Source organism: Schistocerca cancellata, chromosome 4 (assembly GCF_023864275.1).
Source record: "Schistocerca cancellata isolate TAMUIC-IGC-003103 chromosome 4, iqSchCanc2.1, whole genome shotgun sequence".
NCBI classification, from domain to species: domain Eukaryota; kingdom Metazoa; phylum Arthropoda; class Insecta; order Orthoptera; family Acrididae; genus Schistocerca; species Schistocerca cancellata.
Window position 1 is genome coordinate 193588495 of NC_064629.1, and position 18861 is coordinate 193607355.

Consider the following 18861-nt stretch of genomic DNA (forward strand, 5'->3'; position numbering starts at 1 on the left):
CTAGCAGTTGCTTGAAGATAGGAGGCTGCATACAAAGATTCAAACCCATACAATTAAGTGAGGAATCGAAGACAATGCTACAGTTTCCTACATATCATTTCCATAGGTATGGTAAAGAGAAGAGGAGAGTAATTATAGTGGGTACAAAGGCATCTAAGCAGTCATTCTCCCGTGTCTCCTGCAGGAATAGAACAGGAAAAAACTCTGATATGTGCTGCAATGAGGATTATGCTCTGCCATGTACTACACAGTGGTTTGCAGAGTATGGACGTATATGTGACCAACGAACCTGGCAATCCTTCGCAATTGCTAAATATGTATGGAAATTGGATACGCGTCGTACTCTCCTCCTCCCTCCTGTCTCTGTCCATCACCTCCAGTACCCTCTCCCTTTCCATCTCCTCCTCCCCACTCTCTCTCTCTATCTCTCTCTCTCTCTCTCTCTCTCTCTCTCTCTCTCTCTGCATCTTCTCCCCCTCTCTCTGCCATCTCCTCCTTCCCCCTCTCTCTGTCCATCCTCTCCCATCTCTGTTCAACTCGTCTTATCCTCCCCCTTCTCTAACCTCGAGCCTTGTTTATTTGTTTATGGTTACTGGAAACAAAACCTCGATTGAGAATTAAAGCAGTTTAAACTGAATGACCAAATCGATTGGAATCTTTGGTACATGGGGTCTCTGTGAGTATGGTAGCTGCAATGACTATTTCCCACAGTTTTAATCTGCAAATGGATAAGATTATTAAGTTATAACTTTCCTGCTTTCTGTTACAGTCGACTGCGAGGAGATAAAACAAAATTATGTATAAAGACAAAGAATATATGTGGGAGAAGCGATTTGTCTAATGATTTAAATGCCCTTTATCGTAGTTAAAAGTGACTGCCGGAAAGAAAATGAAACCGCTCATTTCCCCAGCAAAGCATAGCCATTTCTGTCTCACAGTCATTTTTAACAGATAATATGTTCATTGATGTTTAAAAAAATTAGCCTGTGTCCATCTCAATGTTCATGGGAGCATCGTGTAAAAAACAAGAGGTAAGTCACTTAAGAACTTTTCATAATTTTTATTAACAACATTATTCTCTTTATATATTATATACAATTATACACCATATATATTTTTAAAAATGTAACCTGAGTCCTCCTAAATGTTAATCAGAGTATCGTGCAAAAACCTGAAGTGAATTCATTAAGAATTTTTCGTGATTGTTGCTAATAACATTATGCTCTTTATATAATATATACAATTATATATCATATATATTTTAAAAAATGTAGCCTATGTCCTTCCAAATGTTTATTAGACTATCGTGTAAAAATCTAAAGTGAATGTATCAAGAATTTTCCGAGATTGTTGCTAACAACATTTCTCTATTATATATTTATATAGCATGTATATTACAAACATGTACCGTAGCTTATGCCTGTTCAACCGTTTATTAAAGCATCATCTAAAAATTTAAAGTAAATCATTCGAGAACTTTTCAAGATTTTGCTCCACAAATTTCACAGTCGTTGCAGCAGCAGCTGCAGACTCATTTTGGAAATACTAGAATTATCAGTCGTCATTTCTCTACAGCCTGGTTGTCCAGATCACCTGATCTTAATCAGTGTGACCACTGGCAGTGGAGTTATCTGAAAGATAATTTTTGTTCAGTGATCCAATTACAAACGTAGCTAACTTAAAGGCACACATTGGGCATTGCATTCTGAAGCAATCCTTGTGACAGTCTGAGTTGCTGTGGAACATGTTGTATGTCGATTTCAACTTGTGGCAGAAAACATGGGATAGCATATAGAACATGTCTTGTGCCAGTCTCAGGACAGTTAAACACCGATTTCATTGTTGCTTTTCATGCAGTTTTTGGCCTCAGGCCCATTAGAAACAGATTTTATTGTTGCTTTTTATGTGGTTTTTGGTCACAGGACAATTAGAATCCGATATAATTTTGCTTTTTATGCGGTTTTTGGCCTCAAAATACACTCCTGGAAATTGAAATAAGAACACCGTGAATTCATTGTCCCAGGAAGGGGAAACTTTATTGACACATTCCTGGGGTCAGATACATCACATGATCACACTGACAGAACCACAGGCACATAGACACAGGCAACAGAGCATGCACAATGTCGGCACTAGTACAGTGTATATCCACCTTTCGCAGCAATGCAGGCTGCTATTCTCCCATGGAGACGATCGTAGAGATGCTGGATGTAGTCCTGTGGAACGGCTTGCCATGCCATTTCCACCTGGCGCCTCAGTTGGACCAGCGTTCGAGCTGGACGTGCAGACCGCGTGAGACGACGCTTCATCCAGTCCCAAACATGCTCAATGGGGGACAGATCCGGAGATCTTGCTGGCCAGGGTAGTTGACTTACACCTTCTAGAGCACGTTGGGTGGCACGGGATACATGCGGACGTGCATTGTCCTGTTGGAACAGCAAGTTCCCTTGCCGGTCTAGGAATGGTAGAATGATGGGTTCGATGACGGTTTGGATGTACCGTGCACTATTCAGTGTCCCCTCGACGATCACCAGTGGTGTACGGCCAGTGTAGGAGATCGCTCCCCACACCATGATGCCGGGTGTTGGCCCTGTGTGCCTCGGTCGTATGCAGTCCTGATTGTGACGCTCACCTGCATGGCGCCAAACACGCATACGACCATCATTGGCACCAAGGCAGAAGCGGTGTGCGGGACCGTAGCCCAGCTTCATGGAGACGGTTGCGAATGGTCCTCGCCGATACCCCAGGAGCAACAGTGTCCCTAATTTGCTGGGAAGTGGCGGTGCGGTCCCCTACGGCACTGCGTAGGATCCTACGGTCTTGGCGTGCATCCGTGCGTCGCTGCGGTCCGGTCCCAGGTCGACGGGCACGTGCACCTTCCGCCGACCACTGGCGACAACATCGATGTGCTGTGGAGACCTCACGCCCCACGTGTTGAGCAATTCGGCGGTACGTCCACCCGGCCTCCCGCATGCCCACTATACGCCCTCGCTCAAAGTCCGTCAACTGCACATACGGTTCACGTCCACGCTGTCGCGGCATGCTACCAGTGTTAAAGACTGCGATGGAGCTCCGTATGCCACGGCAAACTGGCTGACACTGACGGCGGCGGTGCACAAATGCTGCGCAGCTAGCGCCATTCGACGGCCAACACCGCGGTTCCTGGTGTGTCCGCTGTGCCATGCGTGTGATCATTTCTTGTACAGCCCTCACGCAGTGTGCGGAGCAAGTATGGTGGGTCTGACACACCGGTGTCAATGTGTTCTTTTTTCCATTTCCAGGAGTGTAGTTAGAAACCTATAACATTTTTGCTTTTTATGCGATGGTCTTACCTAACAGAGCCACAACTGTTGAAACTTGTGCAGTCATGCACATTGCACAGTACGGTTGGTTTAATGTACAACTCAAACCATAACCATCATACTGGGATTCATCTGCCATTTGTAGCTGAACCCATTTACGCTATACAGTGGAAACATTTCGGATTTTTTTTTTTGTTTCTATATGGTTTCCCCCCCTCTTCTGCATCTTCATCAGCATCTACGTCACTACTGTGCAATTCATACTTAAGTATCTGACAGAGTGTTCTTTGAACCACATTCAGATTATTTCTCTACCATTCGACTCTTGAACAGCGCACAGGAAAAATGAACACTTAAATCTTTCTGTACGAGCTGTAATTTCTCTTGTTTTATTGTGATGACCATTTCTCACTTTTTGCAGGTCGGCGACAATAAAACATTTTCACATTCAATGGAGAAAGCTGGTGATTGAAATTTCGTGAAAAGATCTCTCCGCAGTGCAGAACACCTTTGTTTGATAATTTCCATACCAGCTCGCTTATCATATCTATGACACTTTCTCTCCTATTTTTCAATAAGTCAAAATGAGTTGCCCTTCTCTGGACTTTTTAGATATCCTCTATCAGTCCTGTATGGTAAGTATCCCATACAACACAACAATACTCTACCAGTGATAAACAAGCGTATTGTAAACAATCTCTTTAGTAGACCTGTTGCATCTTTTAACTATTTTGCCAATAAAACACAGCGTTTGGTTTGCCCTACCCACAGCATTATCTGGAAATCTAGAAACATGGAAATAATTTGAGATCCCTTGTCAAAAGCAATCATTACTTTGTGTGAATAAAGAGCTAGTTGTATTTGCATTTTGTAGTCAGATGGGAACAGCCCAGTGGTACTTCATATACAACATGGTAGAACCATAGCCTTAATTGTGTTTCACAAGAACGATATTTTCTGAATTCGTGCTATGTGACAATAGACCATTACCTTCGGGGTACGGTAATTCATAATGCTCGAGGACAGTATACGTTCTAAAATCTTACTGCATATTGACATCAGTGATATGGGTCTGTAATTCTGTAGCTTACTCCTATTTCCTTTCTTGAGTGTTGGTGTGGCCTGCCCAACTTCCCAGACTTTAGGTATGCATCTTTTGTTGAACGAGCTGTTGCATATGACTGCTAAATATGAGGCTATTCCGTCGACATGCTCTGAAAGGAATCTAATTGGTATGCTGTCTGGACTGGAAGTCTTGCCTTTGTCAAGCGCTTTAAGCTGCTTCACTACACAAGTTACACATGTTGGCAATTGTTCTTGATCCGAATTGTGGAATATTTATTTCGTCTTCTTTGGTGAAGGAACTTGTGTTGGACAATGCCACTTTAATATGGCGCTGTCATTGGTACTATTATCATTGTTATCACCAGTGGCACTGATCTGATCAGTATAGGACAGAGATTGATGACCATGATGTCATATAGAGACTATGATTATTAAAGTTAATAAATCAATCAAGAAGGCTACCAGAGTATTTTTGCTAGAAAGAGCAGATAAGCAGTTGTTAGCATCCCTCTTGGATATTGAATTGACATCATTTAGTTCTAGTATGTTGGATGTAGAGGAATTATGGGCAAAGTTTAAATGGATTGTAAATCTTTCTGTGGAGAAGCACGAGGGCTATTCAAAAAGAAATGTCTGATCGGTTGAAATGGGTACCATGGTGAAAATAAAACATGTTTTATTTGCAACATATTGCTTCCCCTTCCAGCTACTCATCTACATAGCTATCACTCCAACTTAGACATTTCTTGTAACGTTGTACCAGCCTTCCAATACCTTCGTCATAGAAGTTCCCCACTTCTCTATGCTGGTCTTCAGTTCGTTGGCTGTGGCAAAATGGTGTCTTCATAGCCAATGGTTAATGTGAGTAGAGGTGAACATCAAAGGGAGTCAAGTCTGGGCTTGTTGACAAAACACTTCCCATCAAAAACGTTGCAGGGATATCCTCATTCCCCTTGGAGTGTGCGACCGAGTATTGTTATGAAGAAGAAAATGCATGACAGGAACGTCATTTGAGGTTGCATGAAATCAGGTGAAATCTCGGTTGGTTGGTTGATTTTGGGGGGTGGGGGGTGGGGGTCTGACCAAATAGTGAGGTCATCAATCCCATTGGATTAGGGAAGGATATGCAAGGAAATCAGCTGCGCCCTCTCAAAGGAACCATTCTGACATTTTCCTGAAGTGACTTAGGGAAACCACAGAAAACCTAGACCAGGATGGCCAGATGCAGATTTGAACCATTCCTCCCGAATGCGAGTCCAGTGTGATAACCATTCTGCCACCTCACTCGGTGTGAAATCTCTCAGTGGGCACCAATATGTGGTGGGAAACACTATTGTTTTAGGCTTCTTTTCGTGCTCACTGCTTGCTCAGAACTGAAAAGAGCGACGTGACGTAATCAACAGGCATACTAGAGACACTGCCCAATATATCTTCAGGTGTGCCCCAGGGAAGTGTGTTGAAACTCTTGATTTTCATGTTGTGTATTAATGATATTGAAGACAATATTAATACTAAAATCAGGCTTTTTGTAGATCATGCAGTTGTCTATAAAGAGAGAAGCCGCATAAATATTCAGTCAGATCTTGATAAGATATCAAAGTGGTGCAGAGATTGTGACCTTGCTCTAAATGTTCAGAAATGTAAGATTCTGCACTTCACAAAACGAAGAAACATAGTATCCTATGACTGTAATATCAATGATTTGCTCTTGGAATCGGCCAACAAATACAAATACCTGGGTGTAACACTTTGTAGTGACATGGAATGGAATGATCACATAGGTTCAGTCATGGGTAGTGACATGAAATGGAATGATCACATAGGTTCAACCATGGATAAAGCAGGTAACAGCCTTCAGTTCATTGGTAAAATACTGAGGAAGTGCAATCAGCCTGCAAAAGAGATTGCTTACAAAACATTCATGTGACCCATCCTAGAACATTGGTCAAGTGTGTGGGCCCCAAACCAGATAGGACTAACAGGGGATATTGAACATATGCAGAGAAGGGCAGTCGAATGGTCACAGGTTTTTAATTCTTTGGAGAGTGTCACAGAGATACTGAAGGAACTGAAATGGCAGACTCTTGAAGACAGACATAAACTATCCCAAGAAAGTCTATTAACGAAGTTGCAAGAACCGGTTTTAAATTATTATTCTAGGGATATATTACATCCTCCTATGCATTGCTCACACAGGGATCGTGAGGATAAGATTAGAATAATTACTGCACTCACAGAGGCATTCAAACAAACGTTCTTCCAACACTCCATATGTGGATGGAACAGAAAAGAATCCTAACAACAGGCACGATGGGACGAACCCTCTGCCATGCACCTCACAGTGGTTTTCAGAATATAGATGCAGATGTAGATATCTGTGGATAGCTTTATTGGATTTTCACTGTCGTTTCCATTTCGCGACTTATCGGACCTTACCTTCTGAATAGTCCTCGTATATACTAGTAGGCGGATTATGGATAGACTCACCATAATTTAAGAACGAAATTTGGGGATGAGGAAGCAAAGGCTGTTCCAATCTCGGTTCGCAAGAGAATGTTTAAATAACGACAGGCAAAAGTTAGAAATTCGCGCAGCTGTAAAAAGATGGATACAAAGCATATAATAACTACCTCCATCATATCTGAGTAACAGATCTTGCCGAGAACCCAAGATAATTGTGGTCTTACGTCAAGTCGCCAAGCGGATCTAAGGCTTCTATCCAGTCACTCGTTGACCAGTCAAGTGAGGCAGTAGAATAAAGTTAAAGGTAAGCCATAGTGCCAAATTTCGCATTTAAGAAATCGTTCATACAGGAGAATCGGACAAATATGCCGTTGTTTGACCATCACATAGACTTTTATATGGAGAACATAGTAATAAGCATATGTGGCGTAGTGAAACAACTGAAAACGTTGAAAGTAAATAAGACGCCAGGTCGGGATGGAATCATAATTGGGTTTTACAAATAGTATTCTACGGCATTGGTCTCTTACTTAACTAGCTTCCACCGTGAATCTCTCGCCCAGCACAAGGTACCAAGCGACTAACAAGCAAAATTACAGATCCTTAACATTGATTTGCTCCAAAATTCTTGATCATACTTTCGGTTCGAATGTAGTAAATTTCCTTAAGATGGAGCCCATGAATCAGCAGTTTCAGAAAGCACCTCTCTTGCGAAACTCAGCTTGCCCTTTTTTCACATGATATCCTATGAACCATGGATGAAAAGCAACAGGCAGATTTCATACTACTAGATTTCTTAAAAGCATTTGACGTTGTGAGCCACTACAGACTGTTAACGAAGGTACGAGAGTAGTATGTATGTCTATGCCAATTCTAATGCAAGGAGCATTTCCAAGTCAAATTTCCAGGATGCTGACCAAGAACCCAATTTCCCAGTTCCCCAAACCAAAAAATCTCATTTCCCTATATGCAAAAATTAAATTCTGCATAAATACCATGGAAACAAAAATGAAAAACAGAAGCACTCCGTGTTCAGGCCACAAGTGGCCCATCTGGTGAATTTGACTGCCGTGTCATCCTCAGCTGAGGATGTGGATAGGAGGGGCTTGGGGTCAGCACACCACTCACGCAGTTGTTACGATGGTTTTCTGTGACTGGAGCCGCTAGTATTTGGTCAAGTAGCTCCTCAATTGGCATCATGAAGCTTTCCGAAAAACGGCAACAGTGCATGGCAGCCCAGATGGTCACCCATCCAAGTGCCAGCCACACCCAATAGTGCTTAACTTTGGTGATCTGTCGTGAACCAGTGTATCCACTATGGCAAGGCCACTGCCCCAAACAAAGCTGAGCTATTTAAAAAACTTATAAAATTATAGGAAAGGAAATCTTAATGTAAATAAAAGAAAAATACAAATTTTAAAAAACTTCCAAGTTCAATAACATGAATTGGATGATGTTTATTTACTTTTAGCTCATTAAACAAAATGTAAATTTACAAGTTTGTCTAATTTATCATCATCATTTTTAAAGATTTTAGTATTACAATCTGGAAGAGTAATCTTATATTTCACATCTAAAGGTAATAAAATTTTATCCCCAAATTTAGTAGCTAAAAATTCAGCTTTGGAAATTGCATCAGATTTATGTTTCTTAAGCTCTGATAATTTAATGAACACTTCAGAGCAACCATTACTATAATTATTAAGTTCACTTAATAGATTTTCAGTGCTAACATTCATGGACATATGTATTTATAAAGAAAAAATTTGAAGAATAAAAAAGAATTAAAATATTTTCCAAACGTTTGGAGAACATTTTAATTTTTGAAGAAAAACAGTTTTCAGTTTTTATCTTCTCTAGTTTTACAAAAATATTTCAAAAGGAGATGAAAACAAGATGTTGAAAGTTCTTTAAATTCTCCTAATTTTTCATTCAATTACTTAATTAAAACATTCAGTAAGCATTCTATGTTGGGAATCATTTTTCTTACCGTACATAATAAGATATGCAATAGTATCATTTGGAATATTCTTGTTAAAGAATGCACATAATTTAATTGTTGTTTTTTGAGTAGTTAAAACCTTCCTTCTCCTAGTCATATTTATTACATAAAAGGGGCAATTTAAATAAAATTTAAATGCCTTACATTTACATCATTATTTGATCGAGCTGTTCTTTTAAAATCTCTAAAATAATCAAACACTTTTAAGAAATTATTTGTGGATCAAGATTCCTTAATCCTTGTGGAAAAACTTCATTCCTTCCACTTTTACCTTGGATATTTTGTAATTTAACATGATCAAATAAAGAAGAATCAAGTAATTGAGTATTCACTCAATTAGTATGGAAAACAACTAGAATAAAGTAAGCCATACTTAATTCTGTAGAATTATAATAATTAGTAATATCAAATTCAATATTTTTTTCCACTGTAAACCAGCAATTTCAGTTGTTTGAAGCTCAATGAAAGAAATCTGAATTTTTTGATTTTTAAGTCATACTTGTTCTAATTGAAGTGAATACTCTGGTTCATATTTAACGAGTGGAACATGAATTTCCATACTTTTTACAACAATGTTACCTTTCTTTGGAAGGATAGAATTATGATTATCTGTAGTCAAATGAAGAATTGAATTTTCTTGATCTTTTCTCGAAGTGAAAGTAAAAATAACATTTAAATCGTATTTATCATATATTTGCAGGTGGAGATGAATGTAAAGAATTATGTAATAAATATTGGAATAAAGATAAATTTGGTTTTATAACAACTGATATGACAAGAAAAAACAATAAAGGTAAATGTAGGGAAAATTTTTAGACTTTTTAAACATCGAACATAAACATAAAATATAAACATTGAATATAAAAAATAAACATAAATGTAAAATACAAAATAAAAAAAATATGATAATTTATTCTTAATAAATGTTCCACGAAATACAATCTAAAAATCGTTAAGAAACCAAACAAAATAAAAAATTAAAAGAGCAATGAAAAGAAGAGTTTAAGTAAAGGAAAAAAACCTAGTATCAAATATTAAAAATTTAAGAAAGTACACCAACCAGTTATAGATACAATTGAAAAAGTTAACCAAGGAATTGAAGGATTTGGAGAAAACATTTTAAAAGAAATTTGAGAAAATTGAGAATTCGAAAAACTTGTAATCGACATTATTTAGATGAACTTAATGATATTCCTCTACATAAATGGACTGATGATATTCCTGGTAAGTATGACTCCACATTAAATGAATCAGAAATAAAATATATGTTGGAGAATTATGAAAAAGATAGAACAAAATTCAAAACAAAGATGTTAAAAAAAGTATAAGTGAAAGAATTTGAGAATTTATCAATCATAGTGCAGATCCTAGTTTTGGATTAAGACTCTTTGGGCATCATATATATATTGGTAAATTACCATTAGAATTCAATGGTGAGAAAATAAAAATTGATGGAATAGAATATGAAGGAACAGGTGGATTAATGAAACTTTAGACTAAAAAACAGATAACAATGGATGATTTAGGAACAGAAATTGATGGATATCATGTACAAAATTATGCAAGAATTATATTTGTCTCAAAACCAGTATATAATGAAAGGAATCCTAATAAAATAAAATCAAGTAGAGGAAGTAAATATAATAATTCGATTAAAACAATTTTTGAAGAGTATTTTCCTAGTTTTAGAGAAAGGAATCTTAAAGATTCATTAGAAAAAGTTGGTAAAGTCTTAGTACGAAATATTCAGAAAAACCAGTCGAATATGTTTGGATGAATGGTGTTGGAGACTTAATTAATAGACTAATAGTAATTCAGGGTGAAGAAATTAGCAGGAAATAAAAATTATCATAATGAAAAACCTGGTATAATGCAAATTTTAACAAACAAATTTAACAAATTTATCATTATTAATCCCAAAGAAACTCCTTGTGAAATTATATTTGGAATAATTTAACACATATGTTTTGGAAAACTGAGAAACATGGGAAAGGTCTAGTAAATAGGTCTTTAAATAATTTACCAATGCCAGAGATACATCTAACAGGACCTTTTACTGAACTAGAAGAAAAATTATGTAGAGCAGTTCAAGGAAGTAGTCCATTAGATGAAAAATGTAAGGAACATGATATTGCTTATACAGATAATAAAGATTTAGAAATAAGACATGAAGCAGTTAAAGAACTTCATTTATTTGCAAAAGAAGCAATGTCTGTGGCTTTACAAAAATGGATGGGGTTTATAGATTTTTGAAATTATTTCTTAATCTATATAAATGAATAACTTTTCGATTGATCATAATTTGCTACCAAATGGCAAAACTAAACAAAAATCAATTAAACTTGAACTCAATAATGAATAATTAAATATTGTAGAACCATATTTATCTGATATTCAAAAAATAAAGAAAGAGAAAGAACTGGTGGAAATTTACTTGCTTCGTTAGCTATTCCTCTTGTGAAAAGGATTATTGAATATCTAACAAAAAAAATAAGGTAAAGGACTAACACAACATGAAGTTGGATTTCTTCTATTATTATTAGCCAAATAACCTTATGTAGCAGCAATTGGCTCCCATCGTGTTGGAACTGAAGCAGTTACAAATGCAGTTATAATTAAGAAAAAAGGTGGTAAAGAATTAGAACAAAGAAAATATAATTTGAAAATGGAAAAGAAAGTAAAATGAATAACAAAAATTTAGAGAAGGAATTTATAAAATTAATATTCCTTTATCAAGTTTTCAGATAGGAGAATTAGTTACACAATTAACAATTTCATTTTCATGGTGTTTCTATCATTGATGAATTACCTAATGAACCAAAAAATTTAAAATGTGGTATAGTAAGTTTAGATACTTCTCATCATGTTGGCACTCATTTGATTTGTGGTTATTAAAAATAAAGATATAAAATTTGTTTTTGATTCATATGCAGGAAATATTCCAAAACAAATATTTACTACACATCAAGAGAATTCAAAATTTCGATGAAGTAATTTGTGGACATTTGTGTTTATTTGGTTATTGTGTATGAATTATAAGTTTACTGATATTTTAAATTCAATCAATTGACATTTTAAAATTAAACTAACTGACGATCATATTTGGTGAAATAATTTAATTATTTTTAATTCCTTATAACTGAAGTATGATAATCGCATTTACTGTTTGAAACGCAGAAAGTATACTGAAACACTTCATCCTTGAAGGAGTTTGTTCAAATTTCGAAAGTAAAATGACTAATTTGTTAAGAAAAGTTTGTAGGTGAAGACCTAAATATTTGTGAACTAATGATTAATGATTTACATAAAACAATTAGAAAGAATCTGAAAAGAAAAATGTAATTTCTTTTCGAATAGATGAAGTATGGCAATCTGATTTAATCAAAATGGATTCTGGAAAGTTGAAACGAATTTCCAAAGTAAATAAAGGATATAAATATTTATTATGTGCTATAGATGTTCTTTCAAAATTCGCTTGTGCTAATCCAGTTAAAGATAAAGCAGATGAACGTATAGTTGACTCTTTTTAGAAAATATTAATCATTAGATCACCAAAAAATTTGAAAACTGATAATGGTAAAGAATATTATAACAAAGAATTTCAAAGAATTAATGAAAAAATTTAATATTAACCATTATTCAACTTTTAGTAAGTTACAAGCAACTCTTAACACTTAAAGAAAGAACGTGGAAATAATTTGCTGTTCAAGGAAATTATAAATGGGTTGACTTAGTTTCGAAATTAGATGACAAATAGAACAACAGAAAACATTCAACAATAAAAATGGCATCAAAGGACGTAAATAAAGAACCTCAAAATATCTTATTGAAAACTGTTTAAGTACAAGAGATTTGTTAGACACTGGGCTGAAATATAAAACTGGAGACAAAGTTAGAATTAGTAAACCTAAAGGATTTTTTGGAAAAGGATATACAGCAAAATCGTCAACTGAAATATTCGAAATTGAAGATGTCAGCCACTCCAAGACAATCATATGTAAATTGAAAGGTTTAAATGATGAACCAATAAAATGAAATTTTTATGTACAAGAATTATTTAAATGAATTTTCCTTCAGAACATTTTTAATAAGAAAGGTTTATGTTAAATGGTTGGGTTTCGATAACTCACACAGTAGTTGAGTAAATAAAACAAAAGTAATTTTTTAAAATGTTAAAATTTTTTTTATATAAACCAAGTATGTTATTGATAATCTAGACATGTTTGATACTGAATATAGTTTTCATAACGTTTATTGTATCATTAAAGAAAATGGAGTCTATTTTGATATCCAAATAAAGGTTAACAATAACGCCTTAATGTCAAAGTTATTTGAGAATTTTAAATTTGAGTTGTTGGAATTTAATGATAAATTTAGTAAATTTTGTTTATTAGAGCCATATAAAAACACTTATGAACGTGTTATGGAATTTAATTATGAAAAAAGTATTTAGAAATTTAGTTTTATATTTTAAGAAACACTTGTTAGTTTAATTATATCTTCAGCCAATTATCCTCTTGAATTGTATCTACCACAAAATACGTTTATTGTATGTATAAAAAGAAACAAGTATTACAGGCCACTGAAGATGCTTCCCAAATAATAGAAGCGAAACACATATGGCAATAAACAAACTGCCTTCAGTGAGATGCATAGATGGAACATACCTCCACGAATTTAAAGCAACTGAGGAAAGATAGGAAACAGAAAAAATGATGATACCCAATAGAATTTTTAAATGGAGACACATTCAGCGGTGTGTTCAGAAAATAAGCACCTTACAGGCGATATTGGAGGATAAACGAGAGGAGTTCGTAGATGAGGCTTTAAGTTATGTTTAAATCTTGTGTGAAGAACCTGGCATTTCTATTGAGCCTCTAGTTTGAATTAGGAGGTGCATTTGTGGCGACAGATGTAAAGATGTCGGCTTATCGTACGAAGATTAATTAAAATTAAAATGATTTCGTCACTAAATAAAGTAACTGCTGTAATTCATGAAAGTATGGAGGAACTTTAGAATTTGGCCTAAAATACGTCTTTGTAAGGTCTGCAATAACACTGGACATCCACCTAGACCGGCCTTCTCAAGATACTGACAGATAAGAGATTAAACTTGAGTGTGTGTGTCCTTCAGCTCTTGTAGCTACAACAGACTGTAAGAAACAACTTACTGACTCTGAACCACTATTTACATTAAAGTTTATTTATGAGTCCAAACTTGAAGAAGATTACCCAACACGCTTTTATAATGCTAATTGTGAGGGAAAATTCTCTAAGATGAAACTACAAAAAATTATATAAGATCAACAACGGTCACATAAAAATTAAGAAATCTAGCTATTTTGGCAATCGAACAACAGTTAAAAACTATCCCTCAACAATAAATTAAAGAGTTTACAGTGAAAGAAAAACGCTCAGTATATGATTTTAGTTCAAGAAAGATGTCTTATTTTGTATTGATTTGAAGCAAAGAGAGAATATCACAGATTTTTTTGTTGTCTGATTCACTGGATTACTTGTACAGTCCATGTAAGGTAAGTTAGTGTATCTGTGAATTTCAAGATCTCACTCTGATCCTGAATGTTACTGTGTTTCAAGTAGATTTGTGAGTACATTCTAGTGTTTACAAAGTGAGGTCTTGTGTCCTCATATCACATGTTCCCTCTATAAGGGAGAACACAAAGGCACTTACAGACTGTGTCAGGAATGAATATTCCATCTGTAATAAATAAGCTTAACACGAATATAATGTTGCATTCAAATAAATGTATGTTCAAGCTCATCTTAAATTTTTCTTTGGGCTATGGATCCACTTCCCACTTCTGAATACATCAATGAATTCGAAGTTAACGCGTGTCACAATTTTCTGTGAAAAGGGAAATAATTTCATGGCATTGCCACTACAATCATATCAGTTATGTACTCAATTTAGTTCTGTCAGCAAGAAATGTAATGTAAGACAGCCTACAGTTCCCTGTAAAGGCGTTCCAAAACGAGTTTAATAAATTTAATTCCATTTATTATTATTTTTTGCAAGTATTAGATCAGTGCTACCATTCTTGAACACAGCTGTTCATTTTCCAGGGCAACATGCAGTGATGTTCGAAATAATGGTTGAAACAGTTTGCTATAGTGTTCTTGTGTGGTAGGCTGGAGCAAGCGACCTTTTGCAAGCAATATCGCTGGCGCAATCAGGGGCCCTAACAGATTGCTTTTACTATACGCCATAAAGACATTACAAACAATTAAATAACGTCATTAGGTACTTATAAACAGAAAGTTCTTGATTTTGATGTCAATAATTCGGCTCGTTTTGAATTCGTTGTTCTCTGATTGAGAAAAACCTGATTCAAATCCAAAACATTGTGAAACTTTGATGTTCCTTCTCTTGTTTTAGCAATGTCCGTGAAAACATCCGCTGCCCTCGGTCCTGTGTTCCAACTGAAGTGCGACCCATTCTATTTCGTTACACAAAGTAATCTTAACTACGACAGATAGGTTAAGGAAACGTAAATTACATTAAAGTTTCGCTTTAACCCGTTAGACGAATGCCACTGTTTTTATCCCTAGCTGCAGGGAAGTCCACTCTCTAAATTGAAACCCTTCTCCAACTAACTATTAGCTCTATGACCTGACATATGCCTGCCACCAAAAGATAATAGAACAACACGTAAGTGTTACGAAGCTGCTTTAGGAACTCAAATGGGAATCCCTGAGGGGAAGGCGACGTTCTTTTCAAGAAACACTATTTTAGAAAATTTAGAGAACTGGCATTTGAAGCAGGCTGCCGAACGATTCTACTGCCGCCAACATACATTGGAAGTAAGGACCACGAAGATACGATACGAGAAGTTTGGGCTCATAGGGAGGCACATAATCAGTGGTTTTTCCCCTCTCTCTATTTGCGAGTGGAACAGGAAAAGAAATGACAAGTAGTGGTACAGGGTACCCTCTGTCACGCACCGTTTGGTGGATTGCGGAGTATCTATGTAGACGTAGACGTAGATGCTGAAGTTAATCCATAAGAAGTCACCCTCGAAAATTAGAGCTGCTAACAAATCTCAAACATACAACCTTTACGCTGAAGGAGTCTACCTGTGTTCTATACTTTGCTGGTGTTTCTTATTTGGTCTTATAAATCTCTAGTCTGGAGGATATTCCATTTGGATTAAATATATCAGCCAGCAAGTGCTGTTGTAACTGACTGACTGGCTTCCACCCTAATGTAAGCATTCCCATTGGCTCATTCCCCTCTTCTGCTGCTGGTACTATCCTCCCTGCTACTATCTATTTCCTCCTAGGTGTTATTTCCTGGCATAACCACTCGATACTATTACTTTCATCCCATGCTACGATAAACTGAAAAGTTTGTGCCTAAAGGTAAGGTCTTTTGGTTGGTGGAATTTTCATGAACTCAGCAAAGCCAGGTTTAACTGAATTCGTCCCATCAACTAATGGTAAGCTGACGCATGGAGTGCACCTGTCCATAGGCAGACTCAGACTGGATGCACATTGTTTAATGGGAGGTGGAAACGCCTACTGAGCTTCCAGCAACAAGCAAATATTATAGACTAAATGGTCGGCAAAGCACTCCACAAACTTAAATGAAAATAGCATAATTTATTGCTATTAATGCCCATTACCTACAGGCTCAAAAATTATATATTACAAATTACTTACTTCTCAAAGACAGAATTTTCTTCCTTGAAAGTATTTTAAATATATGAGGCTTTTCTTTGATGTTATGAACAACTCACACAAATACTTCATTTAAATATTCTTCGAAAACGATTTCTTCACCATAATGGAAAGCATAGATGACATCCAAAAAATTATGCAGGTAAAATAAATAGCAACGTCTGTGTCTTATTTTGATAACTTGAAACCAAACACTACTACACATTGTCAAAGATCTCTATTATTTTTTATTCAACTGCCAAAAAAGGGGGGCGATAAACTTAAGCTTCACACTAGTACCAGATTTCCACACTAATTCATTGAAGATTCCAATAGCTATTTCCCGAAGGACTTCATCCATAAGTTTGTCAGCAGTTTATTGATGGGAGTTTTGGACCAAAGAGCATTTTGGATAAAAAATTCCAGGTTAAAAACAAAGTTTCTAATTTCGCAGTTTTCTCCAACCAAAAATTTATGTATACCACAAAACGAAATGATCATTTAAAAATGAACACCAAAGTTGAACTAATTTTAAAAAGTTAGAAAGTTAAGTGTAAAGCAAATTTTAAATTTAATAAAAAAAAGGAAGAAAATTTAGAAATTTATTAAAATTCAATAACATGAATCAGACGATTTTATTTGTTTTTTACATTGATAAATAAAATTAAATCCAACAATTTTATCTGATTTATCATTATCACATATAAAGATTATACTATAACGATCTGAAACAATAATTTTATATTTACCATAATAAATCATTTTTCACCAAACTTACTGCCAAAATTTCAGTTTTTTAATTGAGGTAATATTTATGTTTTATCAGTTCTGATAATTTAGTGAATATTTCTGAACATCCAGTACAGAAATTGTTATGTTCATTTAATAGATTTTAAAGATACTTTTTATGTTCATTTTGTTTTGAGGTTATTTACATAGAAACAAATATAAGAAATAAAAAATTATAACGCTTTCCATGTGTTAAGGAAAATTTTAACTTTCTAAAATGTAAGGTTTTCAATTTTTATCTTGTTTAGTATTCTGGAAATATTTCAAAAGGTAATGAAAACATGAAGTTAAAAGTTCTTTAATTTTTCTAAATTTTCAATCATTTATGTAATTACATATTTTCAGTAAGTCAAATTTGGGATATTTCAATTAAAGAATGCACAATAGATTCATTGTTGTTCCGTGAGTAGTTAGAACATTATTTCTTTTAGACACATTAATTACTAAAATAGGATGATTTTGAATAAAACTGAATGAACTTAGATATACACATCACTATTTAACTGTGTTATTCTTTTAAAAACTCTAAATTAATTTCAAGTTTTTAAGAAGTTATTTGGTGGTTCTAGATTTCATAATTCTTAAGGAAGAACTTCATCTTCCATTTTTAATATAGATATTTTATAATTTGACATAATCGAAAAAAAAGAATAATTTAACTGATAATTTCTTCAGTTAGTTTGGAAAATGACAAAAACAGTAAGGTATATTAAATGCAGTAGAATTATAATAAGTAGTAATATCCAGTACAAAATTTCTTTGTCTCTATAAACCAGCAAATTCAGTTGTTTGGATTTCAAAGAACGAAATTGGAATTTTTAAATTTTAAGTATTTCTTGTCCTAGTTCAAGTTCATATTTTGCAACAGGAACACGAATTTCCGTACTTTATGCAACAGTTTTTGAAGTGTAGAATTACCATTTTCAGTAGTCCAATGGAGATAAGAATTTCTTGATCTTTACTCGAACTCCAAGTCAAAATCTCCTTGCCACATAATTTCCTTATACTCTTTAACAATCCATCAAATAATTGTAATAGATAAAGAACTTTGTTTAGTTTTAACTTTTACATTGTTAAGAATATGTCCTTCCATATTTAATTCATTTGAAAGGGATGAAGTTAATCAAATAAGAGTTGAAGAAGAAACACAGGATGTTCGATTTTAGGTAAAATATTATTTTCTTTTTTGATTGTAATAACATAATTTTGAAACATATCTATCAATTAGTTTAATATTTGATTTACCATCGATTGCATAAAAATCGGTTCCATCTGTATGAATAACATCAAAAGTCATATAATGTGTTGAACAAATAGGATGAACCCGACGATCACCATTATTAATACTAATTTAAGTGTCCTTGTTAGGATGACTTAAAATGTTATTAATTTTCTCATTAATGGGAAATGAGTAAAATTGATAATTTTTTATTTGGTCCATGATTTATTGAGGATAAAATTTGTTAATTCATTTCTAAAACAACCATTACATAAGCACCATTAAATTCTATAAAATTACTATTTTCATTTGTCGTATTTATTTCTAAATTTTGAATAGTATCA

At 34.8% G+C, this 18861-nt stretch overlaps 1 pseudogene; it reads right to left on the reverse strand.

The window, feature by feature from the left end:
* Positions 1 to 8046: 8046 nt before the first annotated feature.
* On the reverse strand, positions 8047 to 8164 carry LOC126186146 (5S ribosomal RNA; annotated as a pseudogene).
* Between the last annotated feature and the right edge of the window lie 10697 nt (positions 8165 to 18861).